This window comes from Oncorhynchus clarkii, chromosome 17 (assembly GCF_045791955.1).
Source record: "Oncorhynchus clarkii lewisi isolate Uvic-CL-2024 chromosome 17, UVic_Ocla_1.0, whole genome shotgun sequence".
NCBI classification, from domain to species: domain Eukaryota; kingdom Metazoa; phylum Chordata; class Actinopteri; order Salmoniformes; family Salmonidae; genus Oncorhynchus; species Oncorhynchus clarkii.
In genome coordinates this window covers 34,228,564-34,251,509 of record NC_092163.1, presented here as the reverse complement: position 1 = coordinate 34,251,509, position 22,946 = coordinate 34,228,564, and positions in this window count along the sequence as shown.

The window sequence follows — 22,946 nt, the reverse complement described above, 5'->3', positions numbered from 1 at the left end:
CTTTCCAAAACTAGAGTGGCTCTTCTTAGTCCAGTCGAATACCTTCAGTAAGAATGTTCTGAATTTGTCTGACATTATCCAAATGGTGCCCCAAAATGGTATGCAGCTTGCTGTTTATTCAGAGAGACACAAGAGGGTGCCAGATCCTTGCTTGTGCTACAACAGAGCTTTAGCCCAGGGGTCATATGTACAGTGCATTCGGAAAGTATTCAGACCCCTTTCCTTTTTTCCACATTTTGTTACGTTACAGCTAAAATTATTGATTACATTGCTTTTTTCCCTCATCAATCTACACACAATACCCCATAATGACAAAGTGAAAAAAATGGTTTTTAGAAATGTTTGCAAATATATACAAAAAAAATGATTGGTATGAGACTCAATTGAGCTCAGGTGCATCCTGTTTCCATTGGTCATCCTTGAGATGTTTCTACAACTTGATTGGAGTCCACCTGTGGTAAATTCAACTGATTGGACATGATTAGGAAAGGCACACAGCTGTCTATATAAGGTCCCACAGTTGACAGTGCATGTCAGATCAAAAACCAAGCCATGAGGTCGAAGGAATTGTCCGTAGAGCTCTGAGACAGGATTGTGTTGAGGCACAGATTTGGGGACGGGTACCAAAAAATGTAGGCAGTATTGAAGGTCCCCAAGAACACAGTGGCCTCCATCATTCTTAAATGGAAGAAGTTTGGAACCACCAAGACTCTTCCTAGAGCTGGCCGCCCAGACAAATTGAGCAATCGGGGGAGAAAGGCCTTGGTCAGGGAGGTGACCAAGAACCTGATGGTCACTCTGACAGAGCTTCAGAATTCCTCTGTAGAGATGGGAGAACCTTCCAGAAGTACAACCATCTCTGCAGCACTCCACCAAATAGGCCTTTATGGTAGAGTGCCCAGACAGAAGCCACTCCTCAGTAAAAGGCACATGACAGACTACTTGGCACCTAATGGACTCTCAGACAACGAGAAATAAGATTTTCCGGTCTGATGAAACCTAGAACTCTTTGGCCTGAATGCCAAGCGTCACGTCTGTTGGAAACCTGGCGCCATCCCTACGGTGAAGCATGGTGGTGGCAGAATCATGCTGTGGGGATGTTTTTCAGAGGCAGGAAGTGGGAGACTAGTCAGGATCGAGGGAAAGATGAACGGAGAAAAGTACAGATAGATCTTTGATGAAAACCTGCTCCAGAGCGCTCAGAACCTCAGACTGGGGCAAAGGTTCATCGTCCAACAGGACAATGACTGTCAGCACACAGCCAAGAAAACGCAGGGGTGGCTTCGGGACAAGACTCTGAATGTCCTTGAGTGGCCCAGCCAGAGCCCGGACTTGAACCCGATCGAACATCTCTGGAGAATCATGAAAATAGCTGTGCTCCCCATACAACCTGACAGAACTTGAGGGGATCTGCAGAGAAGAATGGGAGAAACTCCCCAAATGCAGGTGTGCCAAGCTTGTAGCGTCATACATAGTGATGTTCAAATCAAATTTTATTGGTCACATACACATGGTTAGCAGATGTTTATGCGGGTGTAGCGAAATGCTTGTTCTTCTAGTTCCGACCATGCAGTAATATATAACAAGTAACAATTACACAACAACTACCTTATACACACAATGTAAAGGAATGAATAAGAATATGTACAAATAAATATATGGATGAGCGATGGCCGTGTGGCATAGGCAAGATGTAGTAGATGGTATAGAGTACAGTATATACATATGAGATGAATAATGTAGGGTATGTAAACATTATATAAAGTGGCATTGTTTAATGTGGCTAGTGATACATGTATTACATAAAGATGGCAAGATGCAGTAGATGGTATAGGGTACAATATATACATAAGAGATGAATAATGTAGGGTATGTAAACATTATATAAAGTGGCATTGTTTAAAGTGACTAGTGATACATTTATTACATCCAATTATTAATTATTAAAGTGGCTAGAGATGTTGATGTTGACATTGATGATTTTTGTTTTTGTTAGCACATTGTTATGTTGTTGACAAGGTGATCTGAGAATGCACAGAGCACTTTACTTATTAGGCAACTTTGGCTTGCTATATTTTTGTTCTACTGCCAATGGCAATCACTAGTAGGCCTACTGTATATACAGTGCCTTCAAAGTATTCACACCCCTTGATATTTTTAAACTCATTTTGTTGTGTTACAGCCTGAATTAAAATAGGTTAAATATAGATTTGTTTTGGTCACTGGCCTACACACAACCACCCATAATGCCAAAGCGGTATTGTTTTTAGACATTTTTGCAAATTAACAAAAAATGAAAAGCTGAAATGTCTTGAGTTAATAAGTATTAAATTCCTTTGTTATAGCAAGCTTAAATAAGTTCAGGAGTAAAAATGTGCTTAACAAGCCACATAATAAGATGCATGGACTCGCTCTGATTTTTGAATGAATACCTCATCTCTGTAAGGTCCCTCAGTCGAGCAGTGAATTTCAAATATGTTCAACTACAAAGACCAGGGAGGTATTCCAATGCCTCGCAAAGAATGGCACCTATTGGTAGACATTGAATATCCCTTAGAGCAGTTATTAATTACACTTTGGGTGGGGTATCAATACACCCAGTCACTACAAAGGTAAAGCTGTCCTTCCTTACGCAGTTGCCGAAGGGGAAGGATGTCACACCCTGATCTGTTTCACCTGTGATGCTTAGCTTCACCCCCCACCAGGTCTCTCACTTTTTGTCCCCCATTATCTCCTGTGTATTTATACCTGCTTTTTCTGTTTGTCTGTTGCCTGTTCGTTGTGTCCCGTCAAGTCCTAGCAGCGTGTTTCCTGTGCAGTAGTTCTTCTTAGTCTTCCCAGCTCTGACCTTTCTGCCGGTCCTGATCCTGTCTGCCATCCTGTACCTGCCTTACTCTGATTTGGATTTACAACTCTTTGCTTGCCTTTACTTACCTTTTCCCTGCCCCTTGTTTTGTAATAAACATCTGTGATTCAAACTGTCTGCATCTGGGTCTTGTCCTGATAAAGGAAACCACTCAGGTATGTCACCATGAGGTCAATGTTGACTAAAAGTTACAGAGTTTAATGGCTATGATAGAAGAAAACTGATTATGGATCAACAACATTGTAGTTACTCCACAATACTAACCCAATTGACAAGAGTGAAAATGAAGCCTGTACAGAATAGAAATATTCCAAAAGTAAAACTGCAAAAAATGTGGCAAAGCAATTAACTTAATATAAAGTGTTATGTTTTGGGCAAATCCAATACAACACATTACTGAGTACCACTCTCTATATTTTCAATCATAGTGGTAGTTGCATCATATTATGGCAAATCAAATTTTATTGGTCAGGTACACATGGTTAGCAGATGTTGTAATCGTTAAGGACTCGGCAGTTATTCAGGATAAAAAAGGAGCTAATCACAGGCAAAATCCTAAAGGAAAATCTGGTTAATTCTGCTTTCCACCAGACATTGGGAGATTAATTCACCTTTCAGCAGGACAATAATCTTAAACACAGGGCCAAATCTACACTGGAGTTGTTTGCCAAGAAGACAGTGAATGTTCCTGAGTGGCCGAGTTACAGTTTTGACTTCAATCTACTTAAAAATACATATTGCAAGACCTGAAAATGGTTGTCAAGTAATGATCAACAATCAATTTGACAGAGCTTGAATAATTTTTTAAAGAATAATGGGCAAATGTTGCACAATCGGTGTGGAAAGCTCTTAGAGACTATGTCAATGAGATATTTCTGTATTTATTTTTCAATGTATTTGCAAACATTTCTAAAAACATGTTTTCACTTTGTTATTATGGGTTATTGTGTGTAGATGAGTCAGATTTAAACAAATATTTCATCAATTTTGAATTCAGGCTGTAACACAACAAAATGCGCAATTTTCAGATCTCTTCCCCACTCCTAGACATTCCTAGCAAAATCCTTGCTTGAGAAATTGCCCTTTGCGAAGTAGCTATTTTTTTAAATTATTTTTGTCCATTTTAATGGACAAAAAAATCACAGTAAGGTACTTAATTGTTACCCAGGAATGATTTGATATTGAGATAAAAACAGCTGCACTGGACCTTTAAGCTTTCACACTATTTCTATGAATAGCTTTATGAGACAAGACAATCAATTCAATTGTGTATTCAGTGTATTTCCTTGAAACAGATCAATCCAGGGGGTCAAAGACACCTTCCCCTTCTCAGTCTATTGATGCTCTTCCTGTCTTTAGCTACCCTTTACTATGATCAGTGATGGTGGCTATATTGTCTGTCCCCTTTATGTCATCTTTGCTATGGCTGCCCTGCACTCCTCTATCGGTGCCTGTTGGATCTACAAATGAAAAGGTATGGCTTTTTGACTAACATGTTTTATGTACTTGTTGCATGCACATGTTGTTCTGGATTTATTTGGAAGAATTGGGGTTTGACCACTGCTTATTCATGATTAATAAAGTTTAATTCTGTATATGATTAAATAAATACAAAGTATGTATTTGTATATTTTGTAACTATCTTCAACTACTCTGCTCCATTCTTACGCAAATATTTTATTTTATTTTAAAATGTATACCTAATCAAATATGCAGTTGCCTAAAGACATGTTGCCTAAAGACATGTTGCCTAAAGACATGTTGGGTTATGTTGAACAAATCTCTCATCATTATTGTGTCATTATTTCATATATATCTATAGTTTAATTTGTACAATTTTTATAATTCAATCTTATGAGGTGGTTAAAAGCAACACATGGAATGCTGTGTATGATTGCGTGAACTGTACAACGCCACCTTTTTGTGGGAGGTCCTGAGGACAAGTTAAACACATGTACGTCAAATAATTGACATCAATAGGTTTAACAAAAGGGCCATGGTTTATTACAACAAGAGCAATACATTACAATTTATAAAGAGTCACTAGTATCCCCCCACCGGCTAGGACTAGGGTCTACAGAGCACACACAATGAATTAGCACCAGGACGAGAATATGTATAAGAACATAGCCTGGCATGTAAAGCACTTCTAGGAGAAAACATGCAAACTTTAAAGTATATTCACACTTGTAAGATAGAAAACTCGTATTTGAACACTCCTTAGGATAACACACGTGACGAAAACACTCTTTGTAAGATAGTACACTCAAGATGAAGCACTCTCTTAAAGATGATAACACTTGTGGTAATCAGCACCTCCAGATCCGGCTTCTTCACCTGCGGGGGAGTGCTGAGGAGTATTTCTGTCTGTAATAAAGCCCTTTTGTGGGGGGAAAACTCATTCTGATTGGCTGGGCCTGGCTCCCAAGTGGATGAGTTTTCCAAGACCGACCCATGACTGCACCCCTGCCCAGTCATGCGAAATCCATAGATTAGGGGTTAATGAATTTATTTACATTGACTGGTTTTCTTATATGAACTGTAATTCAGCATAATATTTGAAATAGTTACATTTATATTTTATATTCAGTATATATAAATTGTGATATATGTGATATCATATACTGCATTACAGATTTATTTATATTTGTCTTTCACAGGCTGGGGTCAGAAGTAGACTGGGAATATGGTGGAATGACAACAAGTCACATGTGTCAGTGCTGCCAATTAACCCATGTCAGTTTGCATACGGTGTTGTACTTGTCATCCACACTAAAACACTATTTCCTAATGTAGTACTACTACTCAACATTAGACCGCTTTTGACTACTGAAAGCATCTCACAAACTTAATTTTGAAGTTACTGTAACTACTGAGAAATGGAAATGATTATGAGAAATGTGACTGTACAGTGTGTATCGTAACTCATCCTTGCAGACTATAATTGTACTTTTGTGCGTAGGTTTACCATGAATGTGTGAAACACACATTTCCAACCGCCGAGTATATAACAGGGTGGTGTCAACAGGATGTTGGCTTCTTTGACCCCCCCCAACATGTCACACATATCTTTAAAAATAATTGGGGGATAGATTAGCTTTAACATTGCAGATATATTGTAGCTTCCATCAAGGTAATTGTCTGCAGCATTTTCAATTCCCCATATACTTTTTTTGTAAATGTATATATTTATATGTAAATACAGTCTGGACACACCTGCTCATTGAAGGGTTTTTACTTTATGTTTACTATTTTCTACATTGTAGAATAATAGTGAAGACATCAAAACGATGAAATAACACATATGGAATCATGTAGCAACAAAAAAGTGTTAAAAGTGTTATTTTCTATTTGAGATTAGCCACCCTTTGCCTTGACGACAGTTTTGCACACGCTTGGTATTCTCTCAACCAGCTTCCCCTGGAATGCCTTTCCAACAGCCTTGAAGCAGTTCCCACATATGCTGAGCACTTGTTGGCTGCTTTTCCTTCACTCTGCGGTCCAACTCATCCCAAACCATCTCAATTGGGTTGAGGTTGGGTGATTGTGGAGGCCAGGTCATCTGATGCAGCACTCCATCACTTTCCTTCTTAGTGAAATAGCCCTTACAAAGCATGGAGGTGTGTTGGGTCATTGTCCTGTTGAAAAACAAATGATAGTCCCACTAAGTACAACCAGATGGGATGACGTATCGCTGCAGAATGCTGTGGTAGCCATGCTGGTCAAAAACCTCTACGGGATCGGTGTCCCTATACCGGGACGGTTGTTGCTAACGTGCGCTAATGTGACTAGAATGACGTTGTACATAAAATCCAACTTTCCAGAACATAGTCCAGTCTTATATGTGTAGAAAGCTTCAATTATTATTAATTTAACTGCACTGTCCAATTTACAGTAGCTATTACAGGGAAAAAAATAACATGCTATTGTTTGAGGAGAGTGCACAACAACAAAAAACCTTTTATCATAGCAACTAGTTTTATACATTAATCTTGCTCCGTGTGTCATCCTGAGGGTCCCAGAGATAAACATGTAGCATAGCTTTGTTTGAAAAATTCCTATTTTAGTATTCAAATATAGGAACTGGTTTCTACAGTTTTAACCCCTGCTGTTTCTAGACTTTGACTTGAGACTGATGACTTGAAATTATCTGTCCAGGTTTTGTAACTTGTTGTCACTCATTTTGTAGCACAGATCAGTGGTGGAAAAAGTACCCAATTATATTTCAGTGAAAGTAAAGATACCTTAATAGAAAATGATTCAAGTAAAAATGAAAGTCACCAAGTAAAATCCTATTTGATTAAAAGTCTAAAAGTATTTGGTTTTAAATATACTTAAGTATCAAATGTAAACGTAATTGCTCAAATATATTTAAGTATCAGAAGTAAAAGTAAAAATCCTTTCAAATTCCTTATAAACTCAGCAAAAAAAGAAACGTCCCTTTTTCAGGACCCTGTCTTTCAAAGATAATTCGTAAAAATCCAAATAACTTCACAGATCTTCATTGTAAAGGGTTTAAACACTGTTTCCCATGCTTGTCAATGAACCATAAACAATTAATGAACATGCACCTGTGGAACGGTTGTTAAGATACTAACAGCTTACAAATGGTAGGCAATTAAGGTCATAGTTATGAAAACTTAGGACACTAAAGAGGCCTTTCTACTGACTGAAAAACACCAAAAGAAAGATGCCCAGGGTCCCTGCTCATCTGCGTGAACGTGCCTTAGGCATGCTGCAAGGAGGAATGAGGACTAATAAATTGCAATGTCCGTACTGTGAGACGCCTAAGACAGCTCTACAGGGAGACAGGACGGACAGCTGATCGTCCTCGCAGTGGCAGACCACGTGTAACAACACCTGCACAGGATCGGTACATCCGAACATCACACCTGCGGGACATGTACAGGATGGCAACAACAACTGCCCGAGTTACACCAGGAACACACAATCCCTCCATCAGTGCTCAGACTATCCGCAAATAGGCTGAGAGAGACTGGACTGAGGGCTTGTAGGCCTGTTGTAAGGCAGGTCCTCACCAGACATCACCTGAAACAACATCACCAATTGGGTACAAACCCACCGTTGCTGGACCAGACAGGACTGGCTAAAAGTGCTCTTCACTGACGAGTTGCGATTTTGTCTCACCAGGGGCGATGGTCGGAATCGTGTTTATTGTCGAAGGAATGAGCGTTACACCGAGGCCTGTACTCTGGAGCGGGATCGATTTGGAGGTGGAGGGTCCGTCATGGTCTGGGGCGGTGTGTCACAGCATCATCGGACTGAGCTTATTGTCATTGCAGGCAATCTCAATGCTGTGCGTTACAGGGAAGACATCCTCCTCCCTCATTTGGTACCCTTCCTGCAGGCTCATCCTGACATGAATCTCCAGCATGAAAATGCCACCAGCCATACTGCATACTACTGTCAGTGTTCTGCCATGGCCAGCGAAGAGCCCAGATCTCAATCCCATTGAGCACGTCTGAGACCTGTTGGATCGGAGGGTGAGGGCTAGGGCATTCCCACCAGAAATGTTCAGGAACTTGCAGGTGCCTTGGTGGAAGATTGGGGTAACATCTCACAGCAAGAACTGGGAAAGCTGGTGCAGTCCATGAGGAGGAGATACATTGCAGTACTTAATGCAGTACACCAGATTCTGACTGTTACTTTTGATTTTGACCTTTGTTCAGGGACACATTATTCCATGTCTGCTAGTCACAAGTCTGTGGAACTTATTCAGTTTATGTCTCAGTTGTTGAATCTTGTTATGTTCATACAAATATTTACACATGTTAAGTTTGCTGAAAATAAACGCAGTTGACAGTGAGAGGACGTTTCTTTTTTGCTGAGTTACATTTTACAGACAGTTTATTTTACATGCCTTATCTTGTTGTTATTAGTCCACATATCTCTTACACATAGGTCTTCTCAAATACACTGTTTTCTTCCCCATTGTGAGGTACAGGATGTTGTTTCCAACCACAACATCTATTGTTAGATGACCAGGAAGTTGACATAGCGACCCACACAACAAGTCCTGTTGTGGGTACTCGAGGACCAGGGTTGGGAAACACTGGGCTGATCTTAATCTAATGTCAAAGTTTATGTGAAGTGGTTTTCTGCTTGACACTGAAGACATTATTTGGCAATACTTTTCTATTCTTTTCATCTACATGAAGGAGCCATAAACTATTGTGAAATAGGCATTAAACATGACCTATGTACAATCACAGAAAAGTATATTATACATGAGAAACAAGTGTGGATCTGCATGTAACTGGTAGGTCATCTTTACTACTATGTATTACTAATGTTTACCGATAGAGGTCTTGTGCCTACATGTGAATAGGGACCCAGAGATAGAATGTCCTATGGATTTAAATGAGAAGGAATATAGCCTACACACTGTGTGGTCTTGCTAAAATTAATATCAATGAAATAGAAATAAATGACACATTTCTCCCTATTAGATTGAACCTACATGAAGATTGAACCTAGACTACAGAATAAACACAGAGATACAACTATTTCATATTTAACTCACAGAATGTATTTTTTAAAATTGTTCATGTAAAGATTGTTGTTTAAACTTATTAACTGTAAATTAATAGAAAAAAAATCAATAACATGGAGAATGAAAAATTTAGTTTGAACAATTCATAAAGGCAAAAAGTTAAAGTAAAAAAACATTGACAATCCAAATGCCAGTTGACATTTATGACATTTATGCATCAGTAATAAAATGTAACTACTGTTGGCTGTAGTGTTAAGAATAGAATATAAAGAGTGGATGTTTTTCATGTAATAGTTGGAAAAAAATGAAGGGGATGTGACTGAGTCGATATCACAATTCCAAATTGGTTCAAATTAGGTTGAAGGAGTAATCTGCGTTTGCTACAACAATTTTTTGACTTAATGACATACACTACCGGTCAAAGGTTTTAGAACACCTACTCATTCAATGTTTTTTCTTTATTTTTACTATTTTCTACATTGTAGAATAATAGTGAAGACATCAAAACTATGAAATAACACATATGCAATCATATAGTGACCAAAAAAGTGTTAAACAAATCAAAATATATTTTATATTTGAGATTCTTTAAATAGCCACCCTTTGACTTGATGACAGCTTTGCACACAGAGATTCTCCCTTAGGATAACATTGGTTCACATGTTATGCCCTAACTTTGCTTCCATGCATGCTATTTACACATTCCAGATATCAAATCAAATCACATTTTATTGGTCACATACATATGGTTAGCAGATGTTAATGAGAGTGTAGCGAAATGCTTGTGCTTCTAGTTCCGACAGTGTAGTAAAATCTAACAAGTAATCTAACAAATTCACAACAACTACCTTATACACACAAATGTAAAGGGATGAATAAGAATATGTACATATGGATGAGCGATGGCCATGCTGCATAGGCAAGATGCAGTAGATGGTATAGAATACAGTATATACATATGAGATGCGTAATGTAGGATATGTTGACATTATTGAAGTGCCGTTATTTAAAGTGGCGAGTGATACCTTTATTAAATCTATTTATTACATTTATTAAACTGGCAAGAGATTTGAGTCTGTATGTTGGCAGCAGCCACTCTATGTTAGTGATGATGGCTGTTTAACAGTCTGATGGCCTTGAGATAGAAGCTGTTTTTCAGTCTCTTGGTCCCAGTTTTGATGCACCTGTACTGACCTTGCCTAATGGATGATAGCGGGGTGAACAGGCAGTGGCTCGGGTGGTTGTTGGCCTTGATGATCTTTTTGGCCTTCCTGTAACATCGGGTGGTGTAGGTGCCCTGGCGGGCAGGTAGTTTGCCCCCAGTGATGCGTTGTGCAGACCGCACTACCCTCTGGAGAGCCTCGCAGTTGTGGGTGGAGCAGCTGCCGTACCAGGTGATACAGCCCGACAGGATGCTCTAGATTGTGCATCTGTAAACGTTAGTGAGTGTTTTAGGTGAGAAGCCAAATTTCTTTCTTGTTGCACTTTCTTCACCACGCTGTCTGTGATGTGTATGCCGAGGAACTTGAAACTTTCCACTTTCTCCATTACTGCCCCATCGATGTGAATGGGGGGATGCACCTTCTGCTGTTTCTTGAAGTCCACAATCATCTCCTTTGAGTGAGAGGTTATTTTTCTGACACCACACTCCAAGGGGCCTCACCTCCTCCCTGTAGGCAGTCTCGTTGTTGTTGGTAATCAAGCCTACCACTGTAGTGTTGTCTGCAAACTTGATGATTGAGTTGGAGGCGTGAATGGCCACGCAGTAATGGGTGAACAGGGAGTACAGGAGAGGGCTGAAAACGCACCCTTGTGGGGCCCCAGTGTTGAGGATCAGCGAGGTGGAGATGTTTCCTACCATCACCACCTGGGGGCGGCCCGTCAGAAAGTCCAGAAAGTCCAGGACCCAGTATTTACAGGGTGGAGTCGAGACCCAGGGATCTTAATGACGAGTTTGGAGGGTACTATAGTGTTAAATGCTGAGCTGTAGTCAATGAACAGCATTCTTACATAGGTATTCCTCTTGTCCAGGTGGGATAGGGCAGTGTGATGGCGATTGTTTCGTCTGAGGACCTATTGGGGCGGTAAGCAAATTGGAGTGGGTCTAGGGTATCAAGTAGGGTGGAGGTGATATGATCCTTGACTAGTCGCTCAAAGCACTTCATGATGACAAGTGAAGTGAGGGCTACTGGGCGATAGGCATTTAGTTCAGTTACCTTAGCTTGGGAACAGGAACAATGGTGGCCATCTTGAAGCATGTGGGCACAGCAGACTGGGATAAGGATTTAATGAATATGTCTGGTAACAAACCAACCAGCTGGTCAGCGCATGCTCTGAGCACAGGGCTAGGGATGCCGTCTGGGCCGGCAGCCTTGCGAGGGTTAATACGTTTAAATGTTTTACTCACGTTGTCCACGGTGAAGGAGAGCCCACAGACTTTGGTAGCGGGCCGTGTCAGTGGCACCGTATTGTCCTCAAAGCGAGCTAAGAAGTTGTTTAATTTGTCTGTGAGCAAGACTTTGATGTCCGGGACGGGGCTGGTTTTCTTTTTGTAATTTTTGCTTGACTGTAGACCCTGCCACATATGTCTCTTGTTTGAGCCGTTGAGCCGCAACTCTACTTTGTCTCTATACTGATATGCTTTTTATTTTTTTTATTTTTTTTTATCCCTTTTTCTCCCCAATTTCGTGGTATCCAATTGTTAGTAGCTACTACCTTGTCTCATCGCTACAACTCCCATATGGGCTCGGGAGAGACGAATGTTGAAAGTCATGCGTCCTCCGATACACAACCCAACCAAGCCGCACTGCTTCTTAACACAGCGAGCATCCAACCCGGAAGCCAGCCGCATCAATGTGTCGGAGGAAACACCGTGCACCTGGCAACCTTGGTTAGCGCGCACTGCGCCCGGCCCGCCACAGGAGTCGCTGGTGCGCGATGAGACAAGGATATCCCAACCAGCCAAACCCTCCCTAACCCGGACGATGCTAGGCCAATTGTGCGTCGCCCCACGGACCTCCCGGTCGCTGCCGGTTACAACAGAGCCTGGGCACAAACCCAGAGTCTCTGGTGGCACAGAGTCTCCTTGACCACTGCGCCACCCGGGAGGCCTCTATACTGATATGCTGATAGAATTTAGGAAGCCTTGTTCTCAGGGGGAGGGGGGGGGGGGGCTGTGACTTTAATCAAAGAGAATTCTCTTGGTAGATGATGCGGTCAGCATTTGAATGTAAGGAATTCTAGGTCAGGTGACCAAAAGGACTTGAGATCCTGTATGCTGTTATGATCACATCATGAGTTGTTAATCATAAAGGCATACACCCCCGCATTTCTTCTTACCAGATAGTTGTTTGTTTCTGTTGGTGTGATGGGTGAAGAAACCGGGTGGGTGTACCGACTCTGACAACCTTTCCTGAGCGAGCCATGTTTCCGTGAAACAGATAATGTTACAATCTCTGATGTCTCTCTGGAAGGCAACTCGTGCTCTAATTTCGTCCACCTTGTTGTCCAGAGATTGGACATTGGCGAACAATATGCTCGGAAGCGGGGGATGGTGTGCTCGCCTTCTAAGTCTGACCAGTAGGCCGCTCCGTCTGCCTCTCCTGCGGCGACCGCTTTTTTTTGGATCGGCCTCTGGGATAAGAACCCATGTCAAGGATGGAGGTCCGAACAAAGGATCCGCTTCGGGAAAGTTATATTCCTGGTCGTAATGTTGGGAATTTGATGTCGCTTTTATATCCAATAGTTCTTCCCGGCTGTATGTAATAACACTTGAGATTTTCTTTGCTAACAATAAATAAATAAATAATCAAATAATACATGAAAAAAACAAATTACTGCATAGTTTCCTAAGGACCTGAAGCGGGGCGACCATCTCTGTCGGCACCATCTTGGCTATCGATATAATGAGTACGAGGTGCCTTTCATATCCTAAAAGGGAAGTATGAAGTTGCAATATATCATATACAGTAGTGTCCCAGTAGCGGACTTTATTTGTTTAATCGCTTTAACTGTATGTCCAATTCATGTTCGTAAATGCCCATTTTAATAAATTGTCAATGAACAGTGTCCATATGATATATGGCCAGTGCCAACATTTAATACTGCAACTATTTGCACTGGCAATATATCATGTGGCCAATGGACACTGTCCATTTCCAATATATTTATGCAGTGATTTACCATCACCAAATGAGCAGGCTGAATTCAACACCAACGAGCGAAAGAGAAACCACGTACAGAGTTCAACAAGCCAGACAATTGGGCAGTTACATTACTGTTACATTGCATTTCAGCAATGTAACAGCATGCCCAGGACTTAACATATTGACATTTATAGTCATTATATAGGCCATCTGGACATGTTTCACTGACTTTTGTCTTCAGAACCTGACTTCCTATGATCATATGTGACAAGTGGACATTTTGACCATTTGGAGTATTATATGCCTGATATCGTGACATGACTACCATTAATGCGATGACTGTTATCTTATCAAATCAATTAACTATGTTTAATTGATAAAGTGATTAAATGAATCATGTAACAATTAACTCTGTAACTTGGCGCACCAAGGGAAAACGTATTTAACGAGTTACTATCTCCAGAATTAAACTCTTATAAGATATATTCATATCTATAGATAACAGTCACTTATTAATGTATTTTTACCTCATATCAGTCTCATTCTGAAATTCATAATATTCTATAAATCTGCACAAACCCTAGTCTACATGATTACTCAGCTTACACAAATTGGCTTAATTATTTATTTACTAACTAATGAAATAATCATACAGAAATACAGAAACACACACAGTATAGGTTGAATTGATTACCAACATTATGCAATGTAAAGTCTCTAGTGGACTAACCTGATATGACGGCTGGTTACACAATGAAAGAGGTGGGGAATGAAAGAGCGGGAGAAGGAGAGACAAAGGAATTCAACTATCGTACATACAGTTGAATAATAATATTCTCATCGTGAACATGGTTATTTAGCACCCCAACAACCGCTCATTCAGATTTAGAAATATTTACGCTTGTATGTCTTTATCATCTCTCTCTGTTGAAATCGCCCGATCCATCTGTGACGAATAATTAGACAGAAAGTCTCACGCTGTGTAAGTCTCTGGTTGTCCACCAGAGGTCACCATGTCCTTAGTAGTTGTAGTATCTTACTTTGTTCTGCAAGGGTTCGTTAGACTGGATACATCAGACGGCCGTTTGATAGGGAAATGTTCTTCTTTTCTCATCTTCGGTCGAGTTTCCTAGACTACGTTACATGCAGAGCTGCAGGCGGGGCATGTTTAGTCTCCTTCTTCTCTGTTGAGTTTCAGAGGATCTTGTAGTTTTAGACCATTTGTCACGTATTCAGCTCACGCTGCACGTATACATACTGGTCTAGTAGTTTTAAACCATTTTACACGCCTGTAGCAACCGGGCTGACAAACCATTTGTCAGCCGTATAGCCACTGCTCCACGCTGTCTGGTCTAATGTAAATTCTTTAAGCACTCTGGCAAAAGGGGCGTTCCATCCTTTTGGCATAATGTCTGTGCTTATGTGGGCGTGGTTACTGACTTGGCAAAAGTCTATATGAAAAAAACACATTTAATCTTCTCACAAATAATTTCAAATTTAATCATATAAGATCCACAACATTATGATGTAAATCTGATAACTGGGACATATACATTTGAAGAGTTACTGTTATTTAGTTATACCATCTTTAATGATTTGACATGATTATTGTTTGGAGCCCCACCAACCATTTCGAACATTATTTACATTAGAAATATTGTTTCAATGTCCAACCTTTTGATGTTAAAATTCTGGGCAGAGTCTCTCTTTACACATAAAGGATTTTTGACTTCTCCATACTACAGAACAGAAGGGAGAGTTTCTGCCAGGTATTTGTAATCCGGTTGTTAAGTCATAAAACTCTGGTTGGAGAGAGGGGGGTAATTCATTATTATTATAATTTTAAATATTAATATTTCAGCTACCAGGAAAAAGCGGAGGGATTTCTGTATATTGCACCATTAAAATTCCAAGTTTTAAGATAACTTTAGTTATCTTTCAAATGATTATGACATGTGAACACCTTAAAAGTTTTCTTACCCTGTAGGCAGTCTTTGGACAAGATATGACAGCAATCCATGCATTGGTTTTGTTTATCTGGCCACTGTGTCCAAATGCTAACTGCAAGTCAATGGTACTGATGTTAACATTTTTTGCGATCATCTATAAGTAACTACATTGAGCTAGACAATGATTTTAGACACTTTTGGGTGATTTGGACATGAAGTGCCCCTACCACTATTAAGAAGAGACCAACCCCTACCACTAATAATGAGAGATCAACAATGATCTCAAGAGAACTGACCATACTCGAGGACATTAAAGAAACCCAACATATACATCAGTGGAGGCTGCTGAGGGGAGGACGGCTCATTATAATGGCTAGAATGGAGTAAATGGAATGGTATCAAATGTGGTTTCCATGTGATTTGGAATATCAGTTTACTTAATGAATTTATTGAATTAAAAAGTATTTAATAATTGTAATGGCTTAGCAGATCATAAAAAAATATAAATTTTTACATGGCTAAAAGAGAAAGAATATAATATCTATTGTTTACAGGAAACTCATTCTACAAATATAGATGAGGTTGGGTGGAAAAAGGACTGTGAAGGAGAAATATATTTTTGTCATTGTCAAAGATACTCAAAAGGGGTGATTAAACTAATTAATACTAATTTTGATCCAATTCTGCAAACTGTGCAAACAGATCCGCAAGGAATATATTGATTTTTTAAAATATGCTATTGGACCAAAAACAGATCTGGCTAACTAATCTATGTGGGCCAAATAATGATGATCCACACTCTTTTTTTGAAAACATATATAATAACCTATTGAGCTCACAAGCAACGTAATAATCTATTATTATGGTGGGTGATTATTTGGTATTTTATTAGGATCCCCATTAGCTGTTGCAAAAGCAGCAGCTACTCTTCCTGGGGTCCAAACAAAACATAAAACATAATACAGAATGACATAATGCAGAACATCATTAGACATCAACAGCTCAAGGACAGAACTGCATACATTTATTAAAAAAAAGGCACACATAGCCTACATATCAATGCATACACACAAACTATCTAGGTCAAGAGGCGTTGTGCCACGAGGTGTTGCTATATCTGTTTTTTGAAACCAGGTTTGCTGTTTATCTGAGCAGTCAGTATGAGATGGAAGGAAGTTCCATGCAATAAGGTTTCTATGTAATACTGTACGTTTTCTTGAATTTGTTCTGGATTTGGGGACTATGAAAAGATCCCTGGAGGCATGTCTGGTGGGTTAAGAGTGTGTGTGTCAGAGCTGTGTGTAAGTTGACTATGCAAACAATTTGGGATTTTCAACACGTTTCTTATAAAAAGAAGAAGTGATGCAGTCAGTCTCTCTTCAACTCTTAGCCAAGAGAGACTGGCATGCATGTTATTTATATCAGCCCTCTGATTACAATTAAGAGCAAAATGTGCCGCTCTGTTCTGGGCCAGCTGCTAACTAGGTCTTTCTTTGCAGCATCAACCACACGACTGGACAATAATGAAGATTAGACTAAACTAGAGCCTGCAGAACTTGCTTTTTGGAGTGTGGTGTCAAAAAAGCAGAGCATCTCTTTATTCTCTCTCCCCATCTTTGAAACCATGGAATCTATATGTTTTGACCATGGCAGTTTACAATCTAAGGTAACGCCAAGTAATTTAGTCTACTCAACTTGTTCAACCGCCACACCATTCATTACCAGTTTCAGCTGAGGTCTAGCACTTAAGGAATGATTTGTACCAAATACAATGCTCTTAGTTTTAAAGATGTTCAGGACCAGTTTATTACTGGCCACCCATTCCAAAACAGACTGCAACTCTTTGTTAAGGGTTTCAGTGACTTCATTAGCTGTGGTTGCTGATGCATATATGGTTGAATCATCAGCATACATGGTTTGTTTGATGCCAGTGGCAGGTCATTGGTAAAAATAGAAAAGAGTAGAGGGCCTAGAGAGCTGCCCTGCGGTACACCACACTTTACATGTTTGACATTAGAGACGCTTCCATTAAAGAAAACCTGTTGAGTTCTATTAGATACAGTGCCTTGCGAAAGTATTCGGCCCCCTTGAACTTTGCGACCTTTTGCCACATTTCAGGCTTCAAACATAAAGATATAAAACTGTATTTTTTTGTGAAGAATCAACAACAAGTGGGACACAATCATGAAGTGGAACAACATTTATTGGATATTTCAAACTTTTTTAACAAATCAAAAACTGAAAAATTGGGCGTGCAAAATTATTCAGCCCCCTTAAGTTAATACTTAAGTAAGGGAATACCCCCCTGAATTGTACAAAAATGAATGGCAAGATATACACGATGTCCAATACCACCCAAAGCGGCGTTGATTCGTGCAAAGTATTTGGCAAATGCCATATGGCAATTGCCAATTGTAACACTTCAAAAATCCAACAGGGGGCGAGTGCGCTCCACCTGGGTTTTTCATATTGTTAATGCTGCGATTACAGCTGTAAGTCGCTTGGGGTATGTCTCTATCAGTTTTGCACATTGAGAGACTGAATTTTTTTTCCCATTCCTCCTTGCAAAACAGCTCGAGCTCAGTGAGGTTGGATGGAGAGCATTTGTGAACAGCAGTTTTCAGTTCTTTCCACAGATTCTCGATTGGATTCAGGTCTGGACTTTGACTTGGCCATTCTAACACCTGGATATGTTTATTTTTGAACCATTCCATTGTAGATTTTGCTTTATGTTTTGGATCATTGTCTTGTTGGAAGACAAATCTCCGTCCCAGTCTCAGGTCTTTTGCAGACGCAATCAGGTTTTCTTCCAGAATGGTCCTGTATTTGGCTCCATCCATCTTCCCATCAATTTTAACCATCTTCCCTGTCCCTGCTGAAGAAAAACAGGCCCAAACCATGATTCTGCCACCACCATGTTTGACAGTGGGGATGGTGTGTTCAGCTGTGTTGCTTTTACGCCAAACATAACGTTTTGCATTGTTGCCAAAAAATTCAATTTTGGTTTCATCTGACCAGAGCACCTTCTTCCACATGTTTGGTGTGTCTCCCAGGTGGCTTGTGGCAAACTTTAAACAACACTTTTTATGGATATCTTTAAGAAATGGCTTTCTTCTTGCCACTCTTCCATAAAGGCCAGATTTGTGAAATATATGACTGATTGTTGTCCTATGGACAGAGTCTCCCACCTCAGCTGTAGATCTCTGCAGTTCATCCAGAGTGATCATGGGCCTCTTGGCTGCATCTCTGATCTGTCTTCTCCTTGTATGAGCTGAAAGTTTAGAGGGACGGCCAGGTCTTGGTAGATTTGCAGTGGTCTGATACTCCTTCCATTTCAATATTATCGCTTGCACAGTGCTCCTTGGGATGTTTAAAGCTTGGGAAATATTTTTGTATCCAAATCCGGCTTTAAACTTCTTCACAACAGTATCTCGGACCTGCCTGGTGTGTTCCTTGTTCTTCATGATGCTCTCTGCGCTTTTAACGGACCTCTGAGACTATCATAGTGCAGGTGCATTTATACGGAGACTTGATTACACACAGGTGGATTGTATTTATCATCATTAGTCATTTAGGTCAACATTGGATCATTCAGAGATCCTCACTGAACTTCTGGAGAGAGTTTGCTGCACTGAAAGTAAAGTGGCTGAATAATTTTGCACGCCCAATTTTTCAGTTTTTGATTTGTTAAAAAAGTTTGAAATATCCAATAAATGTCGTTCCACTTCATGATTGTGTCCCACTTGTTGTTGATTCTTCACAAAAAATACAGTTTTATATCTTTATGTTTGAAGTCTGTAATGTGGCAAAAGTTTGCAAAGTTCAAGGGGGCCGAATACTTTCGCAAGGCACTGTAGATAGCTCTGAATTCACAATATGGCAGAGGTTGAAAAGCCATAGCACTTAAGTTCTAAACAACAGGTTATGGTCAATAATATCAAAGGCTGCACTGAAATATAACAGGACAGATCCCACAATCGTCTTATTAGCAATTTCTTTCAACCAATCATCAGTCATTTGTGTCAGTGCAGTACATGTTGAGTGCCTTTCTCTATAAGCATGCTGGAAGTCTGTTAATTTGTTTACAGAGAAATAACATTGTATTTGATCAAACACAGTTTTTTACAACAGTTTGCTAAGAGCTGGCAGCAAGCTTATAGGTCTGCTGTTAGAACCAGTAAAGGCCTGTTTACCACTCTTGGGTAGCGGAATTACTTTGGTTTCCCTCCAGGCACGAGGACAAAGACTTTCCTCGAGGCTCATATTAAAAATATGACAGATAGGAGTGGCTATAGTGTCAGCCACCATCCTCAGTAGTTTTCCATCTAAGTTGTCAATACCAGGAGGTTTGTCATTATTGATCGTTAACAATAATTTTCCCACACTAACTTTACAAAATTCAAATTTGCACTGCTTTTCTTTCATTCTTAGTTTTTTTATGCATGAATATAATTGCTCACTGTTTGTCGTGGACATTTTCTGCCTAAGTTTGCCCACTTTGCCAATTAAATAATAATTCAAATAATTTGTAACATCAAATGGTTTTGTGATGAACAAGCCATCTGATTCGATGAAAGATGGAGTTGAATTTGTCTTTCTGCCCATAATTTCATTTAAAGTACTCCAAAGTTTTTTTCCTTCATTCTTTATATCATTGATCTTGGCTTCAAAATAAAGTTTCTTATTTTTGTTGAGTTTAGTCTCATAATTTCTTAATTTGCAGTAAGTAAGCCAGTCATATGTACAGCCAGACTTAGCCACTCCTTTTTCCCCATGCATTTCAACCATACAGTTTTTCAGTTCCTCATCAATCCATGGAGCGTTAACAGTCAGTTTCTTAGCAGGTGCATGTTTATCAATAATAGGAAGCAATTTCATAAATTCATCAAGTGCAGCGTCTGGATGCTCATCATTAATCACATCAGACCAACAAATATTTTTAACATCATCCACATAAGAGTCACAGCAAAATATTTTGTATGATCCCTTATACACTATTTTAGGCCCAGCTGTTGGGTTTCCTGGATATAGCCACTATACTGTGATCACTGCATCCAATGGGTACAGATATAGCTTAGAACAAAGTTCAACAGCATTAGCAAAGATGTGATTGATATAGTTGAAGTCGGAAGTTTACATACAACTTAGACAAATACATTTAGACTCAGTTTTTTCACCATTCCTGACATTTAATCCCAGTAAAAAATCCCTGTCTTAAGTCAGTTAGGATCACCAGTTTATTTTAAGAATGTGAAATGTCAAAATAATAATCAAACATTCCGGGTAGCCTTCCACAAGCTTCCCACAATAAGTTGGGTGAATTTTAGCCCATTGCTCCTGACAGAGCTGGTGTAACTGATTCAGGTTTGTAGGCCTCCTTACTCGCACACACTTTTTCAGTTCTGCCCACAAATTTTCTATAGGATTGAGGTCAGGGCTTCGTGATGGCCACTCCAATACCTTGACTTTGTTGTCCTTAAGCCATTTTGCCACAACTTTGGAAGTATACTTGGGGTCATTGTCCATTTGGAAGACCCATTTGCAACCAAGCTTTAACTTCCTGACTGATGTCTTGAGATGTTGCTTCAATATGTCGACCTAATCTTCCTCCCTCATGATGCCATCTATTTTGTGAAGTGCACCAGTCCCACCTGCAGCAAAGCACACCCACAACATGATGCACGGCAACCATGAAGCACGGGGCGGGGCAGCATCATGTTATCTGTGTTCTTTGCCTTGCAAGCCTCCCCCTTTTTCCTCCAAACATAACGATTGTCATTATGGCCAAACAGTTGTATGTTTGTTTCATTAGACCAGAGGACATTTCTCCAAAAAGTACGATCTTTGTCCCCATGTGCAGTTGCAAACCGTAGTCTGGCTTTTTAATGGCGGTTTTGGAGCAGTGTCTTCTTCCTTGCTGAGCGGCCTTTCAAGTTCTGTCGATATACAGTTGAAGTCGGAAGTTTAAAATCTCTATCACCTGTTCACATTCTTTTGACCAACCCTTTGTCCATCTGCTGGTGAATAAGAGAAAAAGCATTTAGCATTTCAATAAACCGATGACCAACCCACAAACAACATGGAAGCTATCAAAAAACAAGGAAGACGTAGGCACTTAAAATGCATTTATTGTGGTGGCATGTTCAATTAAACAATATATAAAAACTGTGTGTAAAAAAAGGAACAAGAAAACAATGGAGCATATCTACAATATTGTATGTATACTGCAGAACTTTGCTTTCAATAAAACATATTTGATAATTGAACTCTATATTTTAAACAATTCTAGATTGGGTTGCCAGACGGTGGTGTCATACATGACCGATGACATCACAATGGTCTTAAAGCCAATTTGAAAAATGGGTTAATGTGGATATGTATCAGTCTTAATTGGTTATCGACATGGCTTGTTTCTGCTGGTGCAAAAAGGTATGAAATCAGGTCATTTAATCAATTAACAACAACTTCAATTCTGGAGTAGTATTTTTCTCTTAGACCTAGTGGGATGAATTAAGTAAAAGTACATTCTGATTGACGAATACATAAAAAGTGTACATGAAATGTATATGAAGTTCAGCTTTTGCAAATGTCACTCAATGTAACTTGTCTAAACTGTGTTATTTGAGGTTGAGGATAGATAGTTAAGTTCCTCTAATTTAGGCCTACCTGTTCCTATTAATATGACCCCCCCAACACACATTTTTTTTCTACATTGGCTGGGGATTGGGGGAAAATTATTTCGCACTAACACATATTCTTGTCAACAGAAAAAACGGCAGAAAGCCAATTCAATTGATGTGGAGCAGAAGACAAGAAATAAGAAGGAGAGTAGCACTTCATCTCCCTCGCCAATTCCAACTGACCGTTCTGAACGGAATGCCTCAGCCACCTCTGACCCCTCACCCTCTGACCAACTCTCCTCCCTCTATCCACCTCTCTCTCCTGTTAACTGTTCCTCTCAGCCTTGCTCTCCTGCTAAACAGCCCTCTCTCCCCAGGTCACCTGCCAAACACCCTTCCCCAGTGAAATTCTCTCCAGTGGTGTCCTGCCCTAGTTCTCCCTCTCCTACCAACCCTCTGGACAGTCAAGGAGACACCAGCCAAGAGGGCGCAACATTCAGGTAATTCAAACAAAAATAAAACAAGTACAGTGCCATCCTAGAGTCCCCTTGAAGAGTTGGCTTTAGAGCTACAAGACCAGGGCCAGTGTTAATCAAGAGTATGAGAGCTAATCTAGGATCAGGTCCTCTCTATCCATAATAATCTGATTTATTATGATCTAAAAGGAAAAACTGATCCTAGATCAAACTCCTACTCTGAGACGCTTGATAACACAGTCCCAGAAAGTTACTTTCCTCAAACTGTAGTTTTAGGCTCTTCTAATCACATCTAGTGGATAAATAGAATACTAACCTATTGCCCTGGTCTACTTAGTACACTGCATTAATATGGACATCAAAACATGCATGACTA